General features: G+C 41.5%; 1 protein-coding gene across 2 annotated transcripts in view; it reads right to left on the bottom strand.

Moving 5' to 3' along the window:
• Prlr (prolactin receptor) overlaps window positions 1-26,040 on the bottom strand; it is a 179,499-nt gene that overhangs the window by 126,103 nt on the left and 27,356 nt on the right. The window contains exon 1 of one of the 2 annotated variants that reach the window (XM_021182970.3): window positions 8,473-8,886. The exons of the other annotated variant lie outside the window; for it this stretch is intronic. The gene's annotated coding sequence lies outside the window, so the exon portion shown is untranslated. Of the gene's footprint in view, window positions 1-8,472; window positions 8,887-26,040 lie in introns of those variants that run through there. 2 annotated transcript variants of the gene reach the window in all.

The following is a 26,040-nucleotide window of genomic DNA, read 5'->3' on the forward strand; positions in this document are numbered from 1 at the left end:
ACAAAAGTAATGAACAACATATACTTAAGTCACAAAATGGATAATTTTTGAGGTTTTGTAGGAATGAAGATCTGTTCAGCCATTACCGGTCTATGTGGTTGGATATCTAGTAGTGGGCTAGCCTCGTTGACAAAGTTTGCATTGAAACTCCATCGCCAATCTATTTGACCAGGAGTAATCGCATTAGTAGCCAAAACGTGTCAAAGTCATGCCCAATAATTGTAGCATTGTTTTGTACTAATTAAGTATTAGAGGTCTGCTACAATTTTGTCTAATAGAATGGTGAGCCACACCTTCCAGCAAAGGAAAAATGAGAGAATTGTTTGGCATCCTTAAATTCAGTAAGACAGAAAGAAGCACTGTGCATGCTTGCATTCATTTCAAGTTATTTAATGCATAGTAAAGCTCAGAAACATTTCAAGGGACATGCTGTCAATCAGAATGTTACACCTTTTTTTTGTTTGTTTTTGTTTTTGTTTTTGATTTTTCAAGACAGGGTTTCTCTGTATAGCCCTGGCTGTCCTAGAACTCACTTTGTAGACCAGGCTGGCCTCGAACTCAGAAATCTGCCTGCCTCTGCCTCCAGAGTGCTGGGTTTAAAGGTGTGCACCACTATGCCCGGCTGAATGTTACACTTCTAAGCCCTTCTCAACCCCTGATATATTTAACAGCATCAGACTTAACCACCCAAGTCTTCTCATCTTAGAACTCATTTCTGTAAAGAAGGAAGAAAGAAGAGGCTAAAATCATTTCAATCCTGTAAGTCTTTTTAAAATGATGAATGGATCCAGACCAAAGGTCTTTCTAGCACAAAAAGATTTAGGAGAAATGACTGGGGCAGTCACATTAGACTCCCCGTGTGTAAAAATTCTCTGTTGCCCCTTATTTGGTCCACACAAAACTTGTTTCTAGATGTTTTCTTCAGGCATCCTTTCAGTAGTTCTAAGGGGTAGTTTGAAGTCTTCAGACAATTGCTAGCCTTATCTGGTCACACATGATCTGAGGTCTTCTATATCAGGTTTACCTATCATAATTACTCCCTATATATTTGGATACTGTATTTTCTACCAGAAAGAGACTGATTCAGCTAGATTAGTGTATGAAATATTTCATACAAGTGAATCTTTTGTAGAGATAATTTTTTTTTCTGAGCATAGCTACTCTTTCTGTAGGTGCTAGATCAAATATAGAACACCTTAGAGATGTTGATCAAGACAAACTGGGGCCAGGGTTAACTGGCCCCTACAAGCCAAGTCTTACTATCAACAGAAATAGTCCCTTTCTTTGAGAAGTAAGTTAGACAATGTTCTGGGCAGCACACATTTTTATTCCAATAGGTTGAGTTGCTAGTGTCATAAGCAATAAATGAAGAAAGAAACACAGAAAAGAAAAAGGCAAGAAAGAGTGAGGGCTATCACGAGGAATGGCTTCCAGCTCACATTTGTAGATTCCAGCCTACATTTTCTTTCCACTCAAAACTTGAAGATTGAAAGCATATGCCAGACGCTTGAGCCCAAGGTGATGGGGATGTTCTGTGTTCCATGTGCAGCTTGGAGGTGACCTGACTGAGCAGTGAGGGAATGAAGAATGGACAGACACAGACACATGTAGCTGGGTTTGGGTGGGCTATGCTTCTTTGCATGGAGGGGATCAGTTACTGAGGCAGTCTGAAATGTAAGGGTTTTTGTTATCTACAAGACGACAGGGGGTTGGTTAGCTAGTCTCCAAAGAAGGTTGAGCTATCTCAGGTAGTACAGGTGTGCAGGGAGGAAGCTGCAGTTGCTAGCTTTTGCATAAACTGGTGAATTGTTAGTGAACACCCATGCTTGCACACGCTGTCAACAGTAGTAATACTCAGACCAGAGAAGGTTTTGCTGATTTCCCACAGATCTGATGCATTGGGTCTAGGCATGGAGATATCTCTGTAAATAATACACATTCCCTCAGGGCATCATCCACTCTTTATAATTCCCTCAGTTATGTGTGGATGATTAGCATGTATTTTCCATGTGTTGAATCCTCCCCTGGAGCATGCCCACAAAACATATCATTGTCAGCATTCTAAAATAATGTTGATCTTAGGGATGGTCCAGAATGATGACGTCCACATAAATGCTCATTCTTGCCACCATTCTGTTTCCAAAGAGAACAGTTGGTGTTGTCTGTGGGGCCAGTGTGTCGACCTCTGACGTGAAAAAGGAGCTTGTTCTGCCACACAATGGTTTGCTTAGCATTGCAACAAAACTGTCATATTTCTGTATTTCACACAGAAACAAACTGGTGTGTTTCTCCTAGGAGTGGAAACCACTTTGACTGACTGCAGGAGTCTGCTGCTGTCCTCCCATTGGTCTAAGTCATTCCATATAGGAACAGGAAGGCTCCCAAGAGCCACAGAATGTGCTTTAAGAAGGACATTCTAGATCTTTCCTTTCATTAGCTGCCAGGGGTGTAGAGTCCAATGCCCAAGTGGTCCAAAGAACCAGAGGAAGAATAAATGGCTCGGAGACCCCCTAACCTCAATATCAATAAGAAGTACTTAAGGAGAGACACTTGGTCCCCATTGTATCTTTTTCTCTCCTGTTTCCCGTGGTCACATAGGTGTGACTCATGATGAGACAGAAAGGTTTAGGGGAGGGCTAATGAGGTTGTCCATCAGCTATTACTACTTCACTGTGAACACTGGGGTGGCAGCACCTCTGCACAGGGCCTTAATGTTTGCCTCTCTTGGGGAATAAGTCATAGAGCCATATAGAATGCTAGGAATTCCAGAAATCTTGCTCTCTGAGCTTCATGGCCAAAAAATCTTGATTTCATTTTCCTTTAAGTCGTAGGGGTAGTCATTCCCTAGACCAACAGGGCTTATCACTTTTGAACTTCATCCTAATTATAATAAAAATGTATCTGCATTTAATTTTCCTTTCATTGGAACACAATGAAAAGACACATAATCTCTGTATTTGCAAGCTGGGGCCTTTTAAGTTCTCACATTGGCTTAAGAAATAAAAGGTGCTGTTCCTTCTATGAGAATCATTTCCAGCATGTACTGAGTGTTCATTGTGAGTCAAAAACAGTTGTGGGTACGCTAACTGATTAAAACCTAGTGATAACAGCAGGGGCAAACATTATCATTCCTATCTCCACACCAAAGCAAAGTCGTAAGTGAATTATGTAACTGCCCCACATTCTCAGACTCCAATAAGAGAAGACTTGGCGTTTGAACCTTATGGCCTTAGCCTCCACAGCCCATGTTCTTAGCCACATCACTATTCTGCTTATTGTGACCTATTGGCTTAGCAATAAAACAAAACAAAACAAAAAAACACAAACTACTTACAACACACCTTCCTAGCATTCTGTTCTTAATGCTGAAGATACCAAGTAGTTCAGATGCAGTGACAAAGGCTCCCAAACTGGAATTGACCTGAAAGCCTGTTCCTTGAGGATTAGATTTCATGGTTAGAGAATGCACCATGCAAGCTTCCAAAGGAGAGAAGCAGCCAGTAGGTCTATGACACCGATGAACTGGAACACACACACACATACACACACTCACACATACATATATGTGATACATATCACATATATGTGATTTATATATAATACACATAAATAACATATATATTGCATGTATATTACACACATATAACATATATGGTTATCATTATAACCAATATGGCATGGTAATACAAAGGGTTTGTTCAGTAGTACTGGCACACATATCTTGGTGGTAACCAACAGTTCTCTAATTGAACCTAAGACCCACTTGACAAGAGGAAAATCACGCCTGGTATTGGGAACCCAGCCAACTAGGAAGGGCCAGTGACATCATGGAGGAGAAACTACAAGCAGCACTTTGCTAAACTGGCATAGTTCCTAACTACAGTCCTTACACTCACAGAGAAGTATAGTGCTCGCCCCTGAGACCCTCCCAGCAAACCACAACCAATCCAAATGTATGGAAGATCCCAGTCCCAATCTACAAAACAACTCCTATACCCAAGGCTCAGGGATCATTGTGGAAGAGAGGCAGAAAGATTGTCAGAGGCAGAGGATCAGGGAGTTTGCTGTGAGATTGTGTTTGCTAGTAATTTCAGAAGTTGTACCCCTAAAGGCTCACCAACATGCCTGGCTAAATGTGAATGGAGCAAGGACAACAATAATAGACATGCTAAGATGGGATGGGGTAAAGCCATGGAGCCTGATTTTATTTTAGTTTTATTTTTAATATGTGGAATGGCCTAAGTAGAAAATCACAGTTCGAAGAACACCAAAACCATAAACCCACTTTGTTTGTTCATCCACTTAAAATCCACAAATGAGCCTCTTAGCATCTCTCTAACAGGCTCTTTAGTGCCCCATCAATTCCATGGCTGGTACCCCTGTTCTCTATCATATGCCAAGAAAAGCATCACCTTAGAGAGCAGGCAGCTTAAAGGACCCAGGGTCTCCGTCTTGGAATCTTCATTCACTTCACTGCTCTGACTTCAATTATTTTCTTTACAATTATTTGCTTACTTATTTATTCATTTGTTTGTACATGTGCATGCACATACACATTTGTATGTATATGCATGTGTGTGCATGTATATGTATATATATATATATATATATATATATATATATGTGTGTGTGTGTGTGTGTGTGTGTGTGTGTGTGTGTGTGCGTGTGCGAGACAGCATGCACAATGCATGTAGAAGTAAAAGAATAACTTGCAACAGTTTCCTTGACCTAGCTCCTATTTTTATTATTTGGAACAAAGAAGACCTGTTCTATAGGACTGGCTTTCAAACAATAGATAGGCATCCAGTTTCTCTGGAGGAAGCACCCTAACTTCTCCTCAGAGTTTCTAGGCTCCTCAGTCTGATTCTTAGCAGCTTTTCCCTGGACACACTTTTAGTTGCCAAATGTACCTTGTTAGAGGTACATCACCAATAAAAGGCTTTTAATAAAAGGCCCTGGTCTTAAGCTTCATGTTCTCTACTCAAGCTTACAAGCCCACACCATGCCTCCTATGACCAGAGAGCATCCTGATTTCAGACCCAGGTCTCCCTCTAGAGGATATCATAATATTGCTTTCATTTAATTTCACCAGGTCCAAGGAGCTCCAGGCCATAGCAAACAGGGTCTTCAGGATGCAGGTGTGTTCCCTACTCCTCTTGCATTGTTATTGGAGGAAAAGCCACAGGGAATAAGTGAATTAGTTGGCCTGGGATTGGCCATAGACATTCATATTAGCATATGATAACTTTACTTTAGGTTCACAGCCCATTACTGAACAGTGTTGCAACCTCAGGATTATGGAATAATTAGTGGCTGCAAACAGCAAGAAACGGGTTTTGAAGAACCTCAATTTCTTCTGAACTGAAGGATTTTCAAAATAATTTTTCTGAACTGAAAGATGGCAGTCTCCAAATGACCTGAATTCCGTAGGAAGTATTTGTAATAAACAAGTAAGCCAAGAGTGTTAACATCTATATAACATCTGGCCATCTGAATATATGGACTAAGTTCTAAGACATGTATGTTTGTATGCCCTTGCTCATAAGACTTTGGTCTTTTAGTGCTGGTGATGACATTGAAGTCCTGATAATCATCAGATTATCATCTAATTAAAAGTTTTTCCTCCAAAAGAGCATTTGTTTTAAGTTAGAAGATAAAACCATACCAACAGTCTGGGTGGACTAGGATGGTCAGATTTGGCAAGATCCTGGTACCCAAATCATTACATAGATACCTGGATATTGTCTCTGCCTGGAAGAATGACCCTACCTGGACCTCACTGTCTTCAGGCCATGATGCTACCTGAACAAAGGCAGAACTTATGGTGCTGCTGTAATAGATGTCTAAGCACCTTGACTGTGCTTATTCAATCTTCCTAGTAGGGCAAAACCCCTCATCCCCATCCCCAGTGAGTCACAGGGCTCTGCACTTGTGGAAATGGAGTAGCTGTTGAGTGTGCCAGGGCCATACAGATAGTAGCTGAACCCCTAGTTTAAGATGTCAGTACTTTGATGTGACTTAGGCCAAAGTCACATTACATCATTGGGAAAAGCTTTGTTTCACATAAACAAAATTTGAAGGAACTCCTAGAGAGTCTTTACAGAAGTGAATTTTACACTCTGGGCTCCATCCTTGTCTGTACTTCAGAGGCCTCATGCATATTCTGGAATGGGACAAAGTCCCCACATCCCCTCCACTCTAATATCCAGGGTGTGTGAATGCCACTCGTTTGTGTCTCTGTCATTAGTAAATCAAATCTCCTGAAAGCTTATTCTCCATTACAGTTGCTGCATACACTGGGTGAATTTATCTATAAATATGTCAGAGGTGATGGATGGCTACTGCAGTTTCCTCTTAGGTAGTGTGATTTTCTTCTTCCCAGATACCTGTCTGGTTGAGGGTCAAATAGGGACAGACATTTTCCTAGAGAAAGCTTCCAAATGTGTTCTCCAGGATTGGTAGCTTGAAGTTCTTCTAATAAAAATACCACCCCCATTGTTTGTGTATACACTGGTCTGGACTCAGACTAGGAACCCAGTGGGAACAAAGTCCTTTTGGACATGTTCTAGGAAACTTGGTAGCCTTACAGTAACATCTTGCTGCGGTGCACCGTGGATTTGTTTGTTAATAATTAACACTGGAACTCTACCAAGAGAAGGCAGGTGTCTTACATGCTTACTGCTGGGAACTAGCATTGGAGGCATGTCAAGGGACTAGGGCAGTCTGGAAAGCTGCCTGAGACTGGAACATTGATGCTTCTGGGGAGGAATGGTTAGCCAAGGAACTGTCACAATTTCCTGGCTCATTTCTGCTCAGAATCCCTGAAACAGAATGCGTGACTCCAACCATGTCACTGCTCTCTGACACATCAAAGATCTGGGTTGAAAGATACACCTTAGACACCATAGGGCTCAAAGCACATATTCCTGCACAAATGTGTTATCCTGGATGGCAGCAGACTCCATCTGAACTATATCTGCATTATTGAAGGGCACACTGTTAGTATGAAATTCATCCTGGATTTCAAAGGCTTAGTGTGAGAAGGGGAATGGCAACTCACTCATTTATACCATCACAGATAAATTTGGATGATATTTGAATGAACAAAATGAGCGCTGGGGAGGCAGCTTTATCTGTAATGTGTCTGCTGCGCTAAGCAAAAGGACCTGAGTTCTACATCTGCAGCATCCATCTATAAACCCAGGTTAGTAGCACATGCCTTTGATCCTAGGGCTGGGGATGTGGAAACAGGAGACTGCTTGTGACTTGATTAGGTAGTCTTGGCAAATTGGTCCAGGTTCAGTGAGAGACCTTATTTCAAAAAAAAATGGGGACCAATAACTTAACTTATCCTCAAAGTAAGCTACAATATGCTGCTGACATCAAACCATCTAACTGGGACATAAAAGTCAAATCACTTTGGAAGGTGTAACATAGTCACTCAGAGGAGGCATCAATACCCTGCTAAGGCTTCAGTTTACCCAGAGGAGGCAACTTTTCTCTTAGATTTTGAGAGGTGCTGATGCTGATCAGGAATCCTGTACTTGGATGCACCTGGCTCTCTAAGCCAAAGATAAGACAGGGAGGGCAGGAGGAGGAGGGTGTTGATCCAGGAGAATCCAATCACTGCAGAACATCCAGTGAGCTCCCATCCAACCTGTGCTGCTGCCATATCCCTGCATTCTATTTCACAATGGATCATTTAAATTCATATCAAATCATAAAACAATCCTTACATAATAATATCTTTCATCCATTGGATAGGAGTTTCCTTTGGGAAACTGGATATTGCTTGGAATAAGTCTTTTTGCTTGTCTATCTGTACCCTCTGATGAACCTGCCCACTTACAACAATCAGATCCTTACTTCTACTCAGCTTGAAGCCAGTTAGAAAGAGGCAACTGCAGGAGGGTAAATGGAGGTGGCAGGAAATGTGTCTGACATGTAAGGTTCTGACTTTTTATTCAACAGCAGGAAGCCATTGGGGAAACCAGTTTGCACAAGTCTGAAGCAGGTAGAATTCTGAAGCAGGTAGAATTCTCTGTACTTCAGAGAATTCTCAGGAGGAACAAATGTAGGCTTCTGACACCAAGGGCCTTTGTGGAATTGGTTCTTGGTGAGAATGAAGATCTTCAAGTTTTATGTCCCCTGCCTTTAATAGATTAGTTTCATGACAATAACTAAATCTCTCAATTCAGCATTAGTTTCTTCAGCCACAAAGCTGGACTAGGTTTCTAAGAACCATTTCACCCAGAAGAGCCCATGATTTCCAGAACTCCAAGCATCTCAGAAAACAAAGAAAGACATCAAGTCCAGAAAAGTTTAGCTACTTTTCCTAGGTCATACTGCTTTAGGACAACAGAATCAGGGCATTCTTTCCTCCCAGAGCAATATTTTCCAGCTCAAGTCACAAGTCTCCCTGAGCATCAGTGAAAGGAGATAGAAGTATTCAAGAGGAAGAGAACTCCATACCTTGAGGAGGCCTTGGAGGTCAGGGAGTCCAGACTTCTGAAAAGAGCACACAGTGGCTAGGGAGCTCTATCAGAGCCCCTCTCTGGATGATTGCTCTTCTATGTTTCCCTAGAATTCAGCTCAGCTTGACTTTGACCCCTTGATTCAGCTTCCCTCTTTGGCAGGCAAGTATTCTTCTCTTGGCACTGCAGTCCCCTAGAACAGCCACTCACAGCTGCCAGGGACTATGCCTCAAAATTGTCCAGGTGCAGCTCTTGCTTTCTTCAGCAGCTTTGCCCTCTGATATCCCTTATTCCTAGAACTCATTTTGCCCCACCAGATTTGTTTAACCATCCACACAAAAAAAATCAACATACATTATTTATTTTTACAAGGGTTGATTCTGATGTGATCTGGGTTGAGTAAACACTTTGATGCATGTCAGCTACTCCCCTAGGCAGCATGTGTTCATCCCATCCAGGACACATTGAAGTGACATTCTAAGACTCACTATGGCGGTCCTATCCAGGCCCATAGGGACAAGGCTCAAATGTTGAGAAACTCATTCTCTGGGTGCTTCAGGAAGACATAATGCTTTCACTTCATAGATTTTGCCCTACCTCACCCAAACTACAAACTCTCAGTGACAACTGAAAGTCAGTTGTATCTCATCATACTCTCCTATCCTGGCACCCACATTCATAAAAGAAACTTTACTAAAGCTCAAAACATACATTGAACCCTTCACAATAATAGTGGGAGACTTCAACACTCCACTCTCACTAATGGACAGGTCACTGAAACAGAAACTAAACAGAGACACAATGAAATTAATAGAGGTTATGAACCAAATGGATTTAACAGATATATACAGAACATTTCACTCAAAAACAAAAGAATATAACTTCTTCTCAGCACCTCATGGAACCCTCTTCAAAATTGGCCATATAATTAGTCACAAAACAAACCTCAACCTTTATAAGAAGATTGAAATAATCCCATGCATCCCATCAGATCACCACAGACTAAGGATAGACTTTAGTAACAATAAAACCAACAGAAAACCCACATACATCTGGAAACTGAACAACTCTCTACTCAATGATAACTTGGTCAGGGAAGAAATAAAGAAAGATATTAAAGATTTCCTGGAATTCCATGAAAATGATGACACAGCATACCCAAACTTATGGGACACAATGAAAGCAGTGCTGAAGAAAACTAAGTGCCCTGGTAAAGAAATTGGACAGATTCTCCTCTAGCAACATAACAGTACACCTGAAATTCCTAGAACAACAACAACAACAACAACAAAAAAAAAAAAAAAACAGAAGCAAACACACCCCAAAGGAGTAGATGACAGGAAATGGTCAAACTCAGGGCTGAGTCAACCAAATAGAAACAAAGAGATAAAAGAATCAACAAAATTAGGAGCATGAACCAAAGTTAAATCAAGAACAGGTAAATTATCTAAAGAGGCCCATATCCCCTAAGTAAATAGAAGTAATTAAAAATCCCCCCACCCCAACAAAAGAGCCCAGGGCCAGATGATTTTAGTGCAGAATTCTATCAGACCTTCAAAGGAGAGCTAATACCAGCACTCCTCAACTATTCCATAAAATAGAAACATTAAGAATACTGCCTAATTCATCTTAAGAAGCCAAAATTACTCTAATACCTAAACTATACAAAGACCCAACAAAAAAAGAGAACTTCAGAATAATTTCCCTATGAACACTGAGGCAAAAATACTCAATAAAATTCTTACAAACCAAATCCAAGAACAGATCAAAACGATCAACCACATTCACCATGACCAAGTAGGCTTCATCCCAGGCATGGAAGGTTGCTTCAATATATGAAAATCCATTAATACAATCCACTATATAAATGAACTGAAAGAAAAAAAAAAAACACATCGTCATCTTATTAGATGGTGAAAAGGCATTTGATAAAATACAACACCCTTTTATGTTAAAAGTGGTGGAGAGATCAGGTATTAAAGGCTCATACTTAAATATAATAAAAGCAATACACAGCAAACCAATAGCCAATATCAAATTAAATGGACAGATACTTGAAGCAATCCCACTAAAACTAGGGACAAGACAAGGCTGCTCACTCTCTTCCTATCTATTCAATATAGTACTCAAAGTTCTAGCTAGAACAATAAGACAACAAAAGGAGATCAAGTGGATACAAATTGGCAAAGAAGAAGTCAAGGTATCACTATTTGGAGATGATATGATAGTATACATAAACGACCCCAGAAATTCAACCAGAGAGCTTCTCCAGCTGATAAATAACTTCAGCAAAGTGGCTGGATATAAAATTAACTGAAACCAATCAGTAGCTTTCCTCTACGCAAAGGATAAACAGGCTGAAAAAGAAATTAGGGAAACAACACCATTCATAATATTCACAAATAATATAAAATATCTTAGGGTAACCATCCAAACAAGTGAAAACTCTGTATGAGAATAACTTCAGGTCTCTTCAGAAAGAAACAGAAGAAGAACTCAGAAACTGGAGGATCTTCAAGGTTTTATTTTTTTTTTTAAATAGAAGATAATTTATTTAATTTTGAAATCCTATTAGGTGGTATTTGGACTGAATTGTATCTGTTTATGTACAACAAATTCTTATGTTGAAACATAAGAACACTTGACATCTCAGAATTGGATCTTATTTGGAAATAAGGTCATCGCAGAGGGACGCAGCTGAGAGGAGCCCATTATAATGGGCTTTGCTTCAGTCTAACTTATTAAAATGGGATGGCTCGGTCTAGACATATGGGTTCATACTGACAAAGATGCATCTCCCCTCACAGAGAGAGAGAGAGAGAGAGAGAGAGAGAGAGAGAGAGAGAGAGAGAGAGAGAGCGAGAGAGAGAGAGAGAGAGAGAGAGAGAGAGAGCGAGAGAGAGAGAGCATGTCAACATTAAAAAAGAAGCAAGGGTGTTCTTTCTATGAGCCAAGGAGTACAAGAGATTCCCATTAGTAGTGAAGAGAAAGACAAGGAACAGATTCTTCCTCACTGACTTCAGAAGACAGCCACTCTTGCTACCTTGATCACCTTGATTTCTGTTTCCTGGCCTCCCACCTGCAATATCTTTCTGCCATTGAGATCCCCCAGTTGGCTAGGCTTCTCTATGGCCGCCCTGGCAAACTAGTAGAGATGATGAAATTTTTAGACTGAGTCACAACAATGGAGTGCTGCCCTCATGCTTCACACTAATGAGTGTCAAGCAATTTTCTCTAACATATTCCTTCTTTAAAGACAGCATTTAACACCAATTCTACTTTGGCTTGAACAATCCTGACTTTGAAATGAAACCTAACTGACAACACTGCGGTACGAGATAAACACACAGATTTCCTTGTGATTGGCGAGCTTCCCTGGTAGTTATCCTCTTCCGCTGTGCTAAAACAAGCATCAAGGCAGTTGCGTGTCTACTCATAATCAAAGAGAAAACTTCTCTTTACAGAGGCAGTAAAGAAATGCCAGGTAGCTGGCTCCCTGAGCCTAGTGACTGACAAATGCTGAGGGAGACTGGCCCTTATCAGTAAGGAATATTTACATGATAGTGTTGTCGATGCAAAATAAAGCCATGAAAGTTGCTTTATTGATACATCAGAAGTGACGTGATTAATGAACCAGCTCTTTCTAGAAAGTCTTGTTCACGGGTCATCAGGAACCCTGAGGTGACAGTTGTAGAATGAGACTTCCTAGGAACACTGTTTCCAAGCCGCCTCATGTCAACAAGCCTCCCACGTGTTTTCCACGTCTTCTGTTTTGTCTCCTTTAAACTATTCTTCACATTCCATCCATATTTTTCCTTCTGCAAATGCAAATCTCCCTTCATGCCTCGTCTATCTGCAATGCTCTGATGGTTTTCTTAGTCTCTATCTTCTTGCATGGCTTAAGTCCATCCAGAGGAGCTAGCCCTGTTTCTGCTTCAGGTATCACTTCTCCCCAGGACAAACATCCCAATTTCCTTTATTTGACCTGCAGTCTTCCAGCTACCACTGTATCACCTCTGTGTTTCTGTTCTCTGCTCGCTGGGGCTTCTCTTTCCAATATAATGCTCTCCGCAGACATCTTCCTCTCAACTTCATCTTTCAGTTTGGTACTTAGGAGCTCTATCGTCTATCACAATGTGGTCCCAGGGCCTCTTGAGCAGAGCTCATTACAAGTTTCTGTGATGTGGTCCCAGGTCACCATACTTTTTGCCACCATCATGGACCCATGAGCCAGTCTCACCCACTAGCTCTTTGGGAACAAGGGCTACTTCATCCACCTTTGTATTTCCAAGCCCTATCCTGTTATATAATTTGTGGTTGATTAACCTACATGGAGAGAACATATGGATGGTCAAAGGGCCCAGAGTTTAACTTTATAAATGCCAAGGACATTGTACAATTTTCTGCCATAGTGTCTGTCCTTTAATATCCCTAAAAATGAGGGCTCCTATGAAAGAGATTGTGTCCATCTCGTGACATTCACTGCCCTGTGCTCTCATCTTTGCACCCACGCCATATCCCTTGGGGGATAATCCTGAGCCCTATACTAATGAGAGATGCATAAATGTCTCCTGTGTCTGAAGCTGAGTAATATCAGGCAGGCTGGAAAGAACTATGAAATGAGGTCAAAAGAAGGAGGTTAGTAAGAGTTCTGAAAAAAAAAAATGACGAGAAAATGTGGACAGGAAGACAAGAAGGTTTGTCTGAAAATAAGTCACATTCCCAGGACACAGTACCTTGCCTTCTCTTCCTCTCCCCTACTACCAAATGTTGGACTTGGTCTTAGATTTTTCATGACTAATTTCTTCTAGACATAAAAGAAAATACAAATAAACAAGGAAGTAAGATGGACATCCTATTTGGTTAGTTCCTTGAAAGCAAAGTCTTGAGATATAGATGCACATTTCTCCCAGAAAAAATTGGAGTCAATTATCTGGCACCATACACACAGAAAAAGAGGATATGAACATGGGACACCAGTTGAGAAGAATTCCAGCAGGAGAAGGGGGAGACACATGTGCTCAAATGAAAATGAGAAAAAAATTCATCCCATAGATATATGAAATCATCAAAACATTTTTAAAAATTGGGGGCCTAGACTTGCCCCAGGTTCTGGAAGTGAGCCTGGTGCTTTGCACAAGCAAGATAAGTTCTGTGTCGTTGTGGCTTTAGCCTGGGCACTGCTTGTTCCTGTCTCAGGCACCTTCTGTTCAGGATATGCTCTAGAGACAAGCCAGACAAGCAGAAGTGGCTAGAAGCTGATGCGTAGAGAGGCAGCTGCTTCCCCAGCTGATGCTGTGCTGGAATCAGAGTCTGATTCTCCTCTGCTCATTTCTCATTACACGGAAGTTGCTTGAGATGTTTCTATTGCCCTCTGGCTTGAAGATCTCTAGGTCGGCAGATGTGCACACAGAATCAGCCTTCACATAGACATCTCCATCTTCAAATATTCCCATCTAGGAGCTTTGAGTGGGATAGAGCGCTACAGACTGCTTATTCTGATGCCTCCAAATCCACCATCCATTATTAACTGTCTACAATGATGGCCAAGCCTTCTTGTTGTGTAAGCAAAACTGAGACAAGCAATAAGTTGTAAAGTTTTTGGATGAGCTCCACTCTACAGAATAGCCTTTGGGCAAAGCAGTTCCTAGATTTGTCTTGTGTAGAAAATCCTCAGGTATTTTTTAGCCTGTGCTGAGTGTGTAAGTTAACTTAGCAGAGGACATGAAAAGCTCCGAATCGCAAGGTCCTATCTTCATGTCTGGCTAATTCCCCATTTCATCACACAGTAAGAAAGGAATCTGGGCATTAAGGAATAGCAATGCTATGCTCTGGCAGAGAACCTGGTTTTAAGCAGTCGATGATTTTGAACCAATACATTGACTAGCCTGGGTGATCAGCTTTTTTTGCGTGGCAGCCCCACTGAGTAAGCAAATTGCTACTTGCTGGTCTCTTTAGGTTCTGCAAGCCCCAGCTGGCCCATCAGTTTCCCTGGAAAACTACACAGCCATACTGTAAGCAGCATCCCCTTGGACTGGGCTCCTACATCATTTCATGGGCTACTGATAATGGTACGTGACAGTTCTCTGCTCTAGAATGTGGTGAACATTTGAAGGCATAGCTGGCTCATCTTCTTCTTATAGCCTTTGTTGTTGTTACATGGAAACTGTTTGGGCTACTTCTGTGATTAGGTTGAAACATGAGTTCTTTGCTTATACTCATACCTTCCATAAGCCACGGTCAAACAAAGGTTATCAAGGGAATATTTTCTTATCCTATGGCATGCAAAGGATCATCTGACCAAGAAGCTACAGCTTGCCTGAGATGGCTTCTGGGCCAATAAGCTGGTGTCTTGCGGAAGCTTCTTTTTGGAAAAAGTCTTGGAGTTTGGTTGCTTCAAAAAATGTTATGGGGGTGCCTACCATGTGTTGGGCTCTTGGGTTGAAGGTAATGTGTCTCCCAGCATAATCTATATGCTTAGACAAAAGCTGGCTCCACCCTAGAGCCAGAGCTTTTTTTTTTTTTTCAACTGAGGCATCTGTGTTTAGCTTTCTAGCTAGTTTTTCTACTTTGTGTTCTTCTTGCTTCTACCACGTCTATAGTACTGCCACTTTCTAACTCCCCCCACCTTTGTTGTTTCCACTTTCTACCATGCTAAAACATTTGCCCAACTGGATACATTTGCTGGAGTTTAGTCACACAGTCATGTTACTCAGTGTCAAAGAGGGATGTGCTACTGAGCCACAGAAAGATGCAGAGAAAACTCAAAAGCACATTACTAATTCAAACCAATCTGAAAAGACCACATTCTACTTAATTCCAACCAGGTGACCCTTTAGACCAGGTAAAGCCATGGAGTCAGGGAAAATGGTCAGTGGTTTTGAGGGATTTGGTAGGGGAGTAGGGAAAGAGGACTGGGTAGAACATGGGACTTTTAGGATCATGGGACTACTTTGTACAAGTCAGTGATGTGCCATTATGCATTTATTAAAACCCATAAAATATCTGAGACAAATACTCAGTGCTAATGTAGATAGTGTAAGAGCTTAAGTAGATAGCATGCTAACGTTGGTTCATCGTCATAAATGTGTCACAAGAGTGCCACATGTAATAGCAGAAGAAAGTCATTGAGAAAGGAAAGGGAGTATCTGGAAGCTTTCTAAAGAAGACAAATTTATTTTAAAACAAATCATTGCAAAAAACCAAACCAAACCAAACCAAACCAAACAAAATAAAAAAACCCAAAGAAACCCCAAAGTCTGTCAAAAAAAGAGAAATAAGCATAATTCACTTCCTTTGGCGCAGTTTGTAGCAATTCTTTCAAGTTTACCATCTAACCTCCCTTTGCCTTTGCATAGGATCTGGAGATGTCCCCAAGTCCACACTAATTCATCTTTATCCTCCCCAAGGACTGGCCTGTCATGTGACCACTGCTGTTGCACTGATCTTTGCTCCTGTAACTGACATACATTTTCTCTCTGGAACTTCGAGTCTTGAAGAAGTCAGATGTTTGTAAGAAATCAGTCTTGAAGGAGTCAGACAGAGTTTGTAAATTAACTAATGGCTAATGCCCATCTCTTGTTAAAACACAGGTCAATCCATAGAACCCTCTTTCTACCACTGATACTGTAATTATACCTTGACCCTGTTCATTTTTAGTCCACAGATTGGAAAAGTGAGAAGAGAGAATCAGAATGGATAGAGAATCAGAAATGGACCCATATTCCTTACCTGTGACTCTCCTCTGTTCGGACACGTCCCCTGCGTGTTGGGCTGCAGCCTGCTACATATTGGCTATGAGGTTTACAGGCAAGTGACACTCTTCCCTCCACTGCCTACCTCAAGAAAGGAGATTTCTGTAGCTCTGACTTCCCATTCTTTACAACCCAGTGAAAAGTACAGCCCATTGTTAATGATTGACTTACGTGCTAAGGTATGGAGGACTGTTATCAGCACTCGCTTAGGGGACAGGGAACACGAGACAATCCCTTAATGGAAATCACGAGAACACGTTTTTGATCCAGATAGTTTCCTGCACTGCAGCTTGTGGCTCAGGGAAAACTTGCTCACACGTGTCTGATCGGAAAGGACTTTAGTTTTTTTTTATCAAGCTTTAAGCAAGACAGCTAAAGTGAATCTTGAGAGAAAGCATTAACATTCAGGATCTTTGGGAGAAAAATTCTTGCCAACTATTAATCTTTATACATCTAGAATATAGAAAGAATTAAAAAACTTTAACCCTGACTCAAAATTACAAAAGACAAAGTCAATCAATGAATGGACAGATAAATTTAAAAAGGCAGTTCCCAAAAGAAGTGATTTAGCCAATAAATACATATAAAATATAAAATTGTTCATAGGAACATTAGCCATAGGAAAATGTAAATTGAAGCTACATTGAGGCTGTGGAGATGTCTTAGCAGTTATGAGTATACATACTCTTGTGGAAGATTTGGGTATAGTTTTCAGATATGGTTCACAGCCATCTCTAACTCCATTTCCAGGAGATCTGACATCCTCTTCTGACCTCTGCAAGGACCACACACATATGTGGCCCACATATGTACATGTACACACATATAGGCAAACATTCATACATATAAAAATAAAACAAATAAATCTAAAAATAAAACTTCAGAAAGCTGCAATGAAGCCAGGTTTGTTGGCATACATGTGTGATCATAACAATTAGGAGAAATAAGCAGGAACATCAGGGAGAGTTTGAGACTAGCCTGGTCCACAGTCTACATACTGTACACTAAGCTACGGAAGACCCTGTCTCTAAACAACAGACCAACCAACACACAGAACTGAGATTCCATCCCACTGTATACACAATGACTGAAAACAACCTCAAACAAACCCAAGAAGTTCTGGAGCAGATATGTAGAGGAACAGATGTTCATACGCTACTGTAGAGTATGTAACCAGAGTAGCCATATAGAAGTTAGCATGGAGGTTCATCAGCAACAAAAAAGAATGACTATATGAGCAAACTGTACCGTTCCTAAGTATATACCTGGATACACCTGAGGCAGCACATCGGACAGATGGCTTGTCCATTCATGTTCATGTAGCACTATTTATAGTAGTAAGGGTATGGAACCAGCATGGGTGTCTATAAGTGTAGAAGATGAAATGTCTATAGCTATCTATCTATGCATTTATGTATTGTGATGGTTTCTATATCCTTGGACCAGGGAGTGGCACCATCTGGAGGTGTGGCCTTGTTGGAATAGGTTCAACCTGGTTGACCTGGTTGGAATGGGTGTGTCACTGTGGGTGTGGGCATAAGATCCTCATCCTAGTTGCTTGGAAGTCTGTCTTCCACTAGCAGCCTTTGGATGAAGACATAGAACTCTCAGCTCCTCCTGCACCATGCCTGCCTGGATACTGCCATGCTCCCACCTTGATGATAATGGACTGAACCTCTGAACCTGTAAGCCAGCCCCAATTAAATGTTGTTTTTTATAAGACTTTCCTTGGTCATGGTGTCTGTTCACAGCAGTTAAACCCTAACTAAGACATGTATGTATATATATATATATATATATATATATATATATATTATATATATATTATATATGTATATGTATGTATGTATGTATCTATCTATCTATCTATCTATCTATCTACCTAAGAATGTCATTCTGAAATAGTTTGTATGCTAGATGAAACAAGAGAGGCAAATAAATCAAAGAAGCCAGATTTAGAACAAGAAATACTACATGTTTTCTATCATATGCAGATTAAAGGGGAAAAAAACCTGAATAAGGCTGGTGAGATGGGTCAGTGGTAAGAGGCCCTTTGGTCCAGGCCTGATGACCTAGGTTTGAACCCTGTATCCCACAGGGTGGCAGGAGAGAACTAACTCTGGAGAGTGATCGCCTGACTTCTATGTGCTCACCGTGGGGCATGCCTGCCCTCCCCTCCTCCAATAGAAAAGAATGGTTTGTATGAAAGTAAAAGGGGTCTGTGTGGGGGGTGTGTGTGTGTGGGTGTACATATATATGTGACATGGAAACAGAAGAGGAATTGTGTGTGGGAAGGAAGATTAGCAGGAAGGGTGAAGAGGGACAAGGGTAAAATTAAACAAAGTAAAATTATCTATCTGTCTGTCTGTTTGGCTGTCTGTCTGATACTGTCATTCTGAAACAGTTTGTATGCTAACTGGAAAATAACAAACACTAATGCTTTTTGGAAGCGTAGTCTACTAGGTCCTATGAGTCATAGGCTCTGATAAATAAAGAGCAGGAAAGCACGTCATTCCAGGGCCATATTCAACAGGCCTGCCACGAACCTGGACTCCGTGGAAACACAAGCTCAGCCCTGTCAGCTGGGAGGACTCACTAGGTTTTCTGGGTAGTAAAATGACAGTGGATATGGAAAGAACAGGAGAGGAGGTAAAAGGGAAACAGAACATGAAAAGGAAATTTTAAAAACAGACCTGTTTCCCTGTGGTTTCTCCTGAATGTGCTGCCCGCCCAGACTCGCACAGCGGAAGAGAGTTCTTTAGGACAGTCAAATTCTGAGGTATTTCAGGCCAGTAGGGATTCTAGAAGGAATTCTCCAAAACACAGCTTCTGTGAGCAGAAGCAATTCGACGTGCCCTTAGCTTTTTCACATTAGCACTTCTTCCTCACAGGAAAAGAAGCCAGCAAGAAAAATAGTCCCATCCCCCAGGGGCCTAAGTGGGCCCAGGGGACATCATCTTTCCTGAGCAGATAGCCCTCGAGATGGAGGCTCTCACTCTAGGCCCACTAGGCCCCAGGCTTCACACAGGTGTGGCAGTTATCTTTGTCTCTCGAGCACCAGGTGTAAAGGTTAGCTGTGGTAGGAGCTGCATGCGCACAGAGAGGGGAACAGCTGAACATCACAACAGTCTCCCCCCAAGTTGCTGGTGCCAAACTCTTTCCTCAGAGGTCACTAGTCCCTCCTTTTCTTCTAGTCACCTTGAGGATTATCATGACTGAGTTGGGCAGAGATGGCAGTGTGAAGGACAGAACCTTTGCTTCTGTCTCTTCTCCCATGAGAGGAGGCCAAGGCACGCTAAATCTTCACAATACTGGGAGAATGGCTCCAAGTTTTCTGAAGAAGACAGGCAGGTTTGGAGGATATACTGAATACACCCACTGGTTTCTTGAGAGAAACACAAGAACTCAACTGAGTCTTGCTAACCAGAGTAGAAATGTCCAATACCTTTGACTGTCTATGGCTCTGGCCACCAAGATGTGTTATCTTCATTAGTATTTGAGAGAAATCTTGTTCTTCCCTTTGTTGTGTCTCCCATTGTTGCCCTAATTGGAAGACATTACAAAATTGCATTTAAATGTGAAACTGGTTTGACTGTGGCCTGGTTTGCCTGGTGATAGAGGAGTCACATGTGGGAGAAAGCAATTGTTTTTATCAAAGGATGAGAAGGCAAACAAATATAGGACTGGGACCTCTGGGTTTTCTCCCAAAATGCAGTCTGCGGGCTTCTTGTATCATCGAGAGGCAGACAGAGATGAAAGGATTTTCTGGGCCCCTTTTATGAGGATGCTAGTCCCACTCACAGAACACCATTTAGCATCATTGTATCACTCTCCTAACACTGACAGCATAGTGTGTCTAGGATTTTAACATAAAGTAATGGGACACATGTCTCTTTAAAGGACACAGAGGTGTAGGTCTTAGAAACTACTTCACTCTGACCTTGATGCCTTGGCTTATTTTATTTTAACTCAGTGTGAATCACTTGAATGGATGCCATGCTGAGCAGTCAAAAGTCTCAAGTAGGTGAGGAGGTAAGGCTGGCCCTGCCCACTTACCTGAGATATAGGATACGTTATGCTCCTTAGAAAAGTATGAAAGTATAATATTGGTTTTTGGATTTTAAAATTTTTATTATTTTTATTTTTTTAAATCTCTAAATATTAATGACACAGTCAACTCCTCTCTTTGGGGCTAATTTCCAGGTTGGCCCAATTACTTTAATCTGGGAATGAGCCCTTAATTAGGGCTCTAGTGAGTAGCTGACTCAGCTGAGTGTTTCTCTCACTTCTTCGATCGTTCAGTTCAGTCTCCTGTTCCCATCTGCTCTGATAGTGAGAGAAGGACCTAAGGGTCTAATCTTGGAGGGAGCTGAAGATAAGCCAGCCAACTGAGGTGGTGCTATCTGCATGGGGACACTCCCTGGCCTGAGGCTGAGGCTCCTTCTAAGGGAAACTTCCCACTGAGTCACTCTTCAGAGCATGTGACTTAAGTGTGTGGACTGGCACACAGTGCCATCAGGGGAAGGGTCAGGCTTTCCTTGCCACTTGGGTTTGACACCTGGGTTCTGCAGCAATCCTTCCTCGAGGGCATTCCACGGACCTGCAATGACTTGAGCGCCAAGTCTGCCAAGCTTAAGGGACAACAATCACAGTGGTTGCTTATAGGGAAAGATTGCTCCCACTACTTGCCCATTCTGCAGAAGCTGATGGGACCATTTCTCTATTTGGCCAAGTTTTACCCACTTCACAATGTCCTGTAGCCTCTTTTCGGATGCACGGATAATAGAACAGTAGTGCCAGTCTCTCTTAGCAAGTTGGTAACGCTGCCAGTTCTTTTGAAGAGCCCCTGAGCCCCGTGAACGAAGGGCTGAATAGAAAGAGATTAAGAAGGCTCCCTCCTGCCCCTCAAAGATATCCTTTTCCTGACACTAACGCAGCTGACCTTGGGCCTTTTTAGATTATCACTTAGTAAAGTCATCTTGTGCTTGCCAAAGTAAACAAACAGGATGCTGTTATGTGATGCCCTTGATTCCATGGAGAATTACCTCTGTTCCAAGTTCCTCTGTGTAGCTGGCAGCCATGATGGCTTTCCTTGCATGGACTTAGAAGGCTCTTTTTCTAGAACCTTCTGTCTTTCCTCAGATGTAGGACCTTAAATTTATGGCCCCATTCACCTCATGGCTTCTCTTTAGTAAACAGGCCACTTAATATATTTATGGTTATGTGTGGTTAAGGAGGAGACACCAGACCTCTAAACAGAAAATACTTTGTTTGATGAATGGAATATCTTTTTAGTTTCCTGTTTTGTTTAGATTAAGTTCCATTCCACTTGGTCTTTGCTCCCATTTCCTCCCTTCTTGTCTTTGTCCGTTTGGTACTGCACGGTGGAAGCCTCCCTGGTTTGTAACATAAACTTGGCCTTTTGAGATTCGCGTTCGGCACTGACAGTATTTCAGATGCCTGTCCTGAGACAGGCTCTGGAGAAGCATTGTGAGGTCCAGCGACCTGCTGATGGCATGAAGCTTGAGGCCTCCCCACAAGCAGTTCATCGTCTCCATGGGCCCGTCCCTTTCTCCTGTCAACCCAGGGCAACATCTAAGTTCAGAGGAGCTGCACAGTTGTTATCAGTCCCAGCCGCTGTTTCCCTTGCCTTTCCAGAGATGGCCATAGGAAAAGCTGGCTAGGAAGTTCTTACTTAGAGAAAGGGAAAGGTAATGTAAAAACAAAACAAAACAAAACAAACAAACAAACAAAAACATAGAAATGGGGCTCTAAGCTGCCCATCCTCCACTGGTAAAAGGTTACCTAGGTGAGGCTGTTCCAAACCCCAAGGCGATGGCCTTCCTTGAGCACAAGGAAATAGGGAGGGAAAGAGCAGCTGCCTCAAGGTGCAGCCTCTGCTGACTGTCCCTTGCCCCAGCCAGGCAGTGTAAAATCGTGGGACATTTTCAGTTCCAGATAAGTGTGTGAAAGAGATAAAACGTTTGGTTGACAGTCAGCTACTGGTTCCTGAGAGGGTCAGGTGTGATGCTCTACTTTGTGGTACCATTATGTGGGACGAGCAATGACCCTCACTGTCTCCTGTGGTACCAATCAGAGGAGCATTTTCAAGGTACCACTTGATAGCCACAAATTAACCTTAAAGAAGATAAAATTTAGGGGAAATGAAAAAATGTTTATTTTTTTAAAATAAAACTTGCCTTCAAAAGAAAGGGAATATACTCGCCTGTGTATGTTTTGCCCTTTATGCCTTTCTAAAATCTGCTTATTATATAACACAAGAAGTTTTCAAATAGAGAGCAATTACAACTCTCTAAAAGAGACTGAAAATTAATATTTATGTTTTTCAACTCCTATGACATTTTGCTGCTTCTCCAGTCGCAATAGATTAAAAATTCGTACCCTAAAGCCTCAAAGTTAACAAGCACTTAGTGACTACCATCACAAACAGACACATACACAAGGATGTGTAAATATGAACGGAACAGTGGCTTTATAAATTGTTAAGAAAAATAAGCATTAGGATTGTCCCATTTCAGCCCCAAAAATGTGTGCGAGTTTTAGAAAACGTAATATATTTTTCTGGCTAGCCAGGGTCTTTGAAGCCCTAGCAAGCTCTGATAACAGACATAATAAAGATGGCACTGAACAAGGGGTCACCTTAGCTGGCTGCACAGTCAAAAGGAATGGATGGAATGACAAGAAGAGGTGGGAACCTATTCGTCCTGGGGCCTTAGCATGTCCTCCAGAGCACCATGCTCTGACTTGTAAAGTGGGGGATTAAAGATATCTGACTGGACTATCACAGGGCTTTTCAATAACATCTTTAACAAATTTGTCCTATGTTATCTACTAGCAAGGTGGCACATGATACGTAGGGGTTTCTGCATTGTTCATGACTGTGGACAGAAGAGTTACTCAATTATACCTGGACCACAGGCTTCCCCAGACCCAGCTATCTGCTCTAGGGTGAAGTAGAGTTGCTTGCCATTCTCAGAATATAGAATGCTTTAGAGCACAGATTCTATCTGATTTCTTGACTGACATAGCTTTGTACAATAATGAAAAAAAAAGGCTTCTTAAAAATACACTTAATGTTAAACATACTGTTTTTCTAAAAAAGAAAAAAAATCTCATTTGATGAGATTGGATTTTTTTTTTTTTTTTTGCCTTCTTTTCTCTTTCTTCCTTTCCTCCTCCTTCATCCCCCACCCTTTTTTTTTTTTTCAGGAGAGAAAGTCCCAAACTTGCCGTGATGAAACACCACGACCAGGAAAGCTATGAAAGGACATTTTTAATTGGGGGCTTGCTTACAGTTTCAGAGGGATAGTCTGACCAAGATGTCATGGAGGGAAGGTTAGCAACAGGCAGGCAAGCACGGCGCTGGAGCAGTAGTGAGAGCTTACATACCTATTAGCAGTCAGGAGGCAGAGAGACCATGAGACTGGCCTGGCATAGGCTTTTAAAATCTCAAAATTCCAGTGACACACATGCTCCAACAATGTCACATCTCCAACAAGGTCACACCAACTAATCTGCCTAAATGATTCTACTAACTGGGGACCAAGCACTCAAACATGAATCCATGGGAGTCATTTTCATTAAATGTGTTCAGCATATGTGTTGGTATCTGCCATGTACATGTGGGTACCCAACAAGGCTACTAAAGACCTTAGGATACCGTGAAGGTGGAATTAAAGATGTGAACCACTTGACACAGGTGGTAAGAATTGATCTTGGGTCCTCTGAAAGAACCAGTATTCTGAAATCCAAAGCAATCTTTCCATTCCCTTGAATTAATTCTGGTACTGCAAGAAAATAACCCAATATAAAATATGCTTTTTTCCCTATTAATGAAGCCTTTCTTAAATACACTAGGTTGTTAGCTGGGGATACTGTATGGGACCCAGAGTCTTTGAGCATGGATTCAACCTTGTTAGGAGACTAGGGAAGGAATTTTAATATTAACACTAACAATGGCATGGCGCTTTTGAAGAGTGCTTCTGGATTTAAGGAGAGTCTAGGCATAGCTGGTCTGACTGGATCATCCCTAAAGATATCAGAACAAACAAAGCAGAAACAGTTTCATAAGAAGCCACAACACAAAGGCTCAACAGAGTTTTCCACCACCATGCAGATAAATTAGAACAGATTTTTTTTCCTTTGCAGAGTACTTTATAACTATCATTTTTTTCTTGTACAAGACCCCATCCATAAAGACTTACTTCCCACCCAGTTTTAACTGTGTGGCACTACCAAAATTAAATTCTATAGATTTAAATTGAGATGTGAACATGAATTATCAAGTCATTATACTCTTGCAAGTGGTGTAATTTGTAGCAAGCCACGTAGACACCTTAAGTCCTACTTTCTTCTTTAAATGGGCATAATAAAAAGTAATATTCAAAATAATGATAATGCACAGACAGCTACTAGAAAGGATAGTATCTAGAACATAGACTGTTCCGAGAACTCAGTAAGTAACGCTACTCATACTTCAGTTAGAATTCCCTCGTAGACTGGAGCTCCTTCCTTCACAGGACTGGTAAGCCAATGGCATGGCCAAGGCATCTCTCAGAGCATTAGAGCCAAGCTCTGATCTTTCCCTCTACAGCCATGTGACCTTTCTCATCTCACTCCATTTTCTTACTGTAGATACTGCATCTTGGGAAACTGAGGCTCGTAATAACATTTACTGCCAGAGTCACGATGAGAGTCGGATATGTAAGAAGACCCTTAGAAGTATACTGCAAAGATGTGGCTGAGTGGGTGTGTGTTTGTGTTTGTTTGTGTGTTTGTGTGTATGTGTAAGTATAAGAAAAAAAATCTATACACTGTAGACCTTTTACTTTTGTGCTTTGACAAGGACGTGCTTTGCTGAAGAGGTTGCTCTCTTGGAAGAAGGCCTGAAACTTTCCATCCATGTTTCAGCAAAGCTACATGAAGTACAGGAAGCTATAAGCTCAGCTGTTCACCTCTATGATGCCATTTGAGCTGCCCCCAAGGAAGAGAAGGTATGTGTGGGGGTGATAATTAGCTAGACAAGTAAAATTTTGATATTATTATTATTTCCCTAAGAAAAGGTCTTTCTATGTAGCCCAGATTGGCTATGATCTCATAACTCTCCATCCTCAGCTTCCTAAATACTAGAGTTATGTGTGTGTATCACCGTGCTTGGGAAAAGTTGGAATTCAAACTGGAGTTGGTATAGTTGACATCTGTTGAGGCATCTTGGTACTGAAAGGGAAAGGGGGTAGGGCAGTAGGAACAGATGTGTCTCTGTCTAAGCCAAAACAAAGATTGGTGAGTACCACAAACGAGGCTTTATGCAAAGTGATAAGGCCATGACTGGTTTGGAGAACAGACAGGTCCTGGTGAATGGGTTTATTTGATTTGTGTAGCAAGATGGCTTGGAAACATTTGTAATCCTAAGGAAACTATTGACATAGGAGGACATGTCTGAGTATCTCCCAAAATCATTCACCTGGAAAACATGTAGCTGTCTTTCAAGTCTAGTAAACACGGAAAACCAAAGACCAGAAAGATACAAATTTCTCAGTTTCCATTACATCCAAGTAGGGAACTGGGTTTCTTCTTTGAGACATTCTAATAGTGTTTGGGGGACTATAATCTTGCTTCTTAACATTGAAATAAGAACACAACCAACTCTCCTTATAATTCAGCAGTTATCACAGATTGCACAGCTGCCTCCCTTGGGCAACAAGATAGAGACTCATTTTGCAAATGTTTTGGGGGCATTGCCATTTGACTCAGACAGAAATCAACTTATGAAGGCGTTCCTCACCATCCAC

This window comes from Mus caroli, unplaced genomic scaffold (assembly GCF_978045245.1).
Source record: "Mus caroli unplaced genomic scaffold, Mus_caroli_1 scaffold_16, whole genome shotgun sequence".
Lineage (NCBI taxonomy): Eukaryota > Metazoa > Chordata > Mammalia > Rodentia > Muridae > Mus > Mus caroli.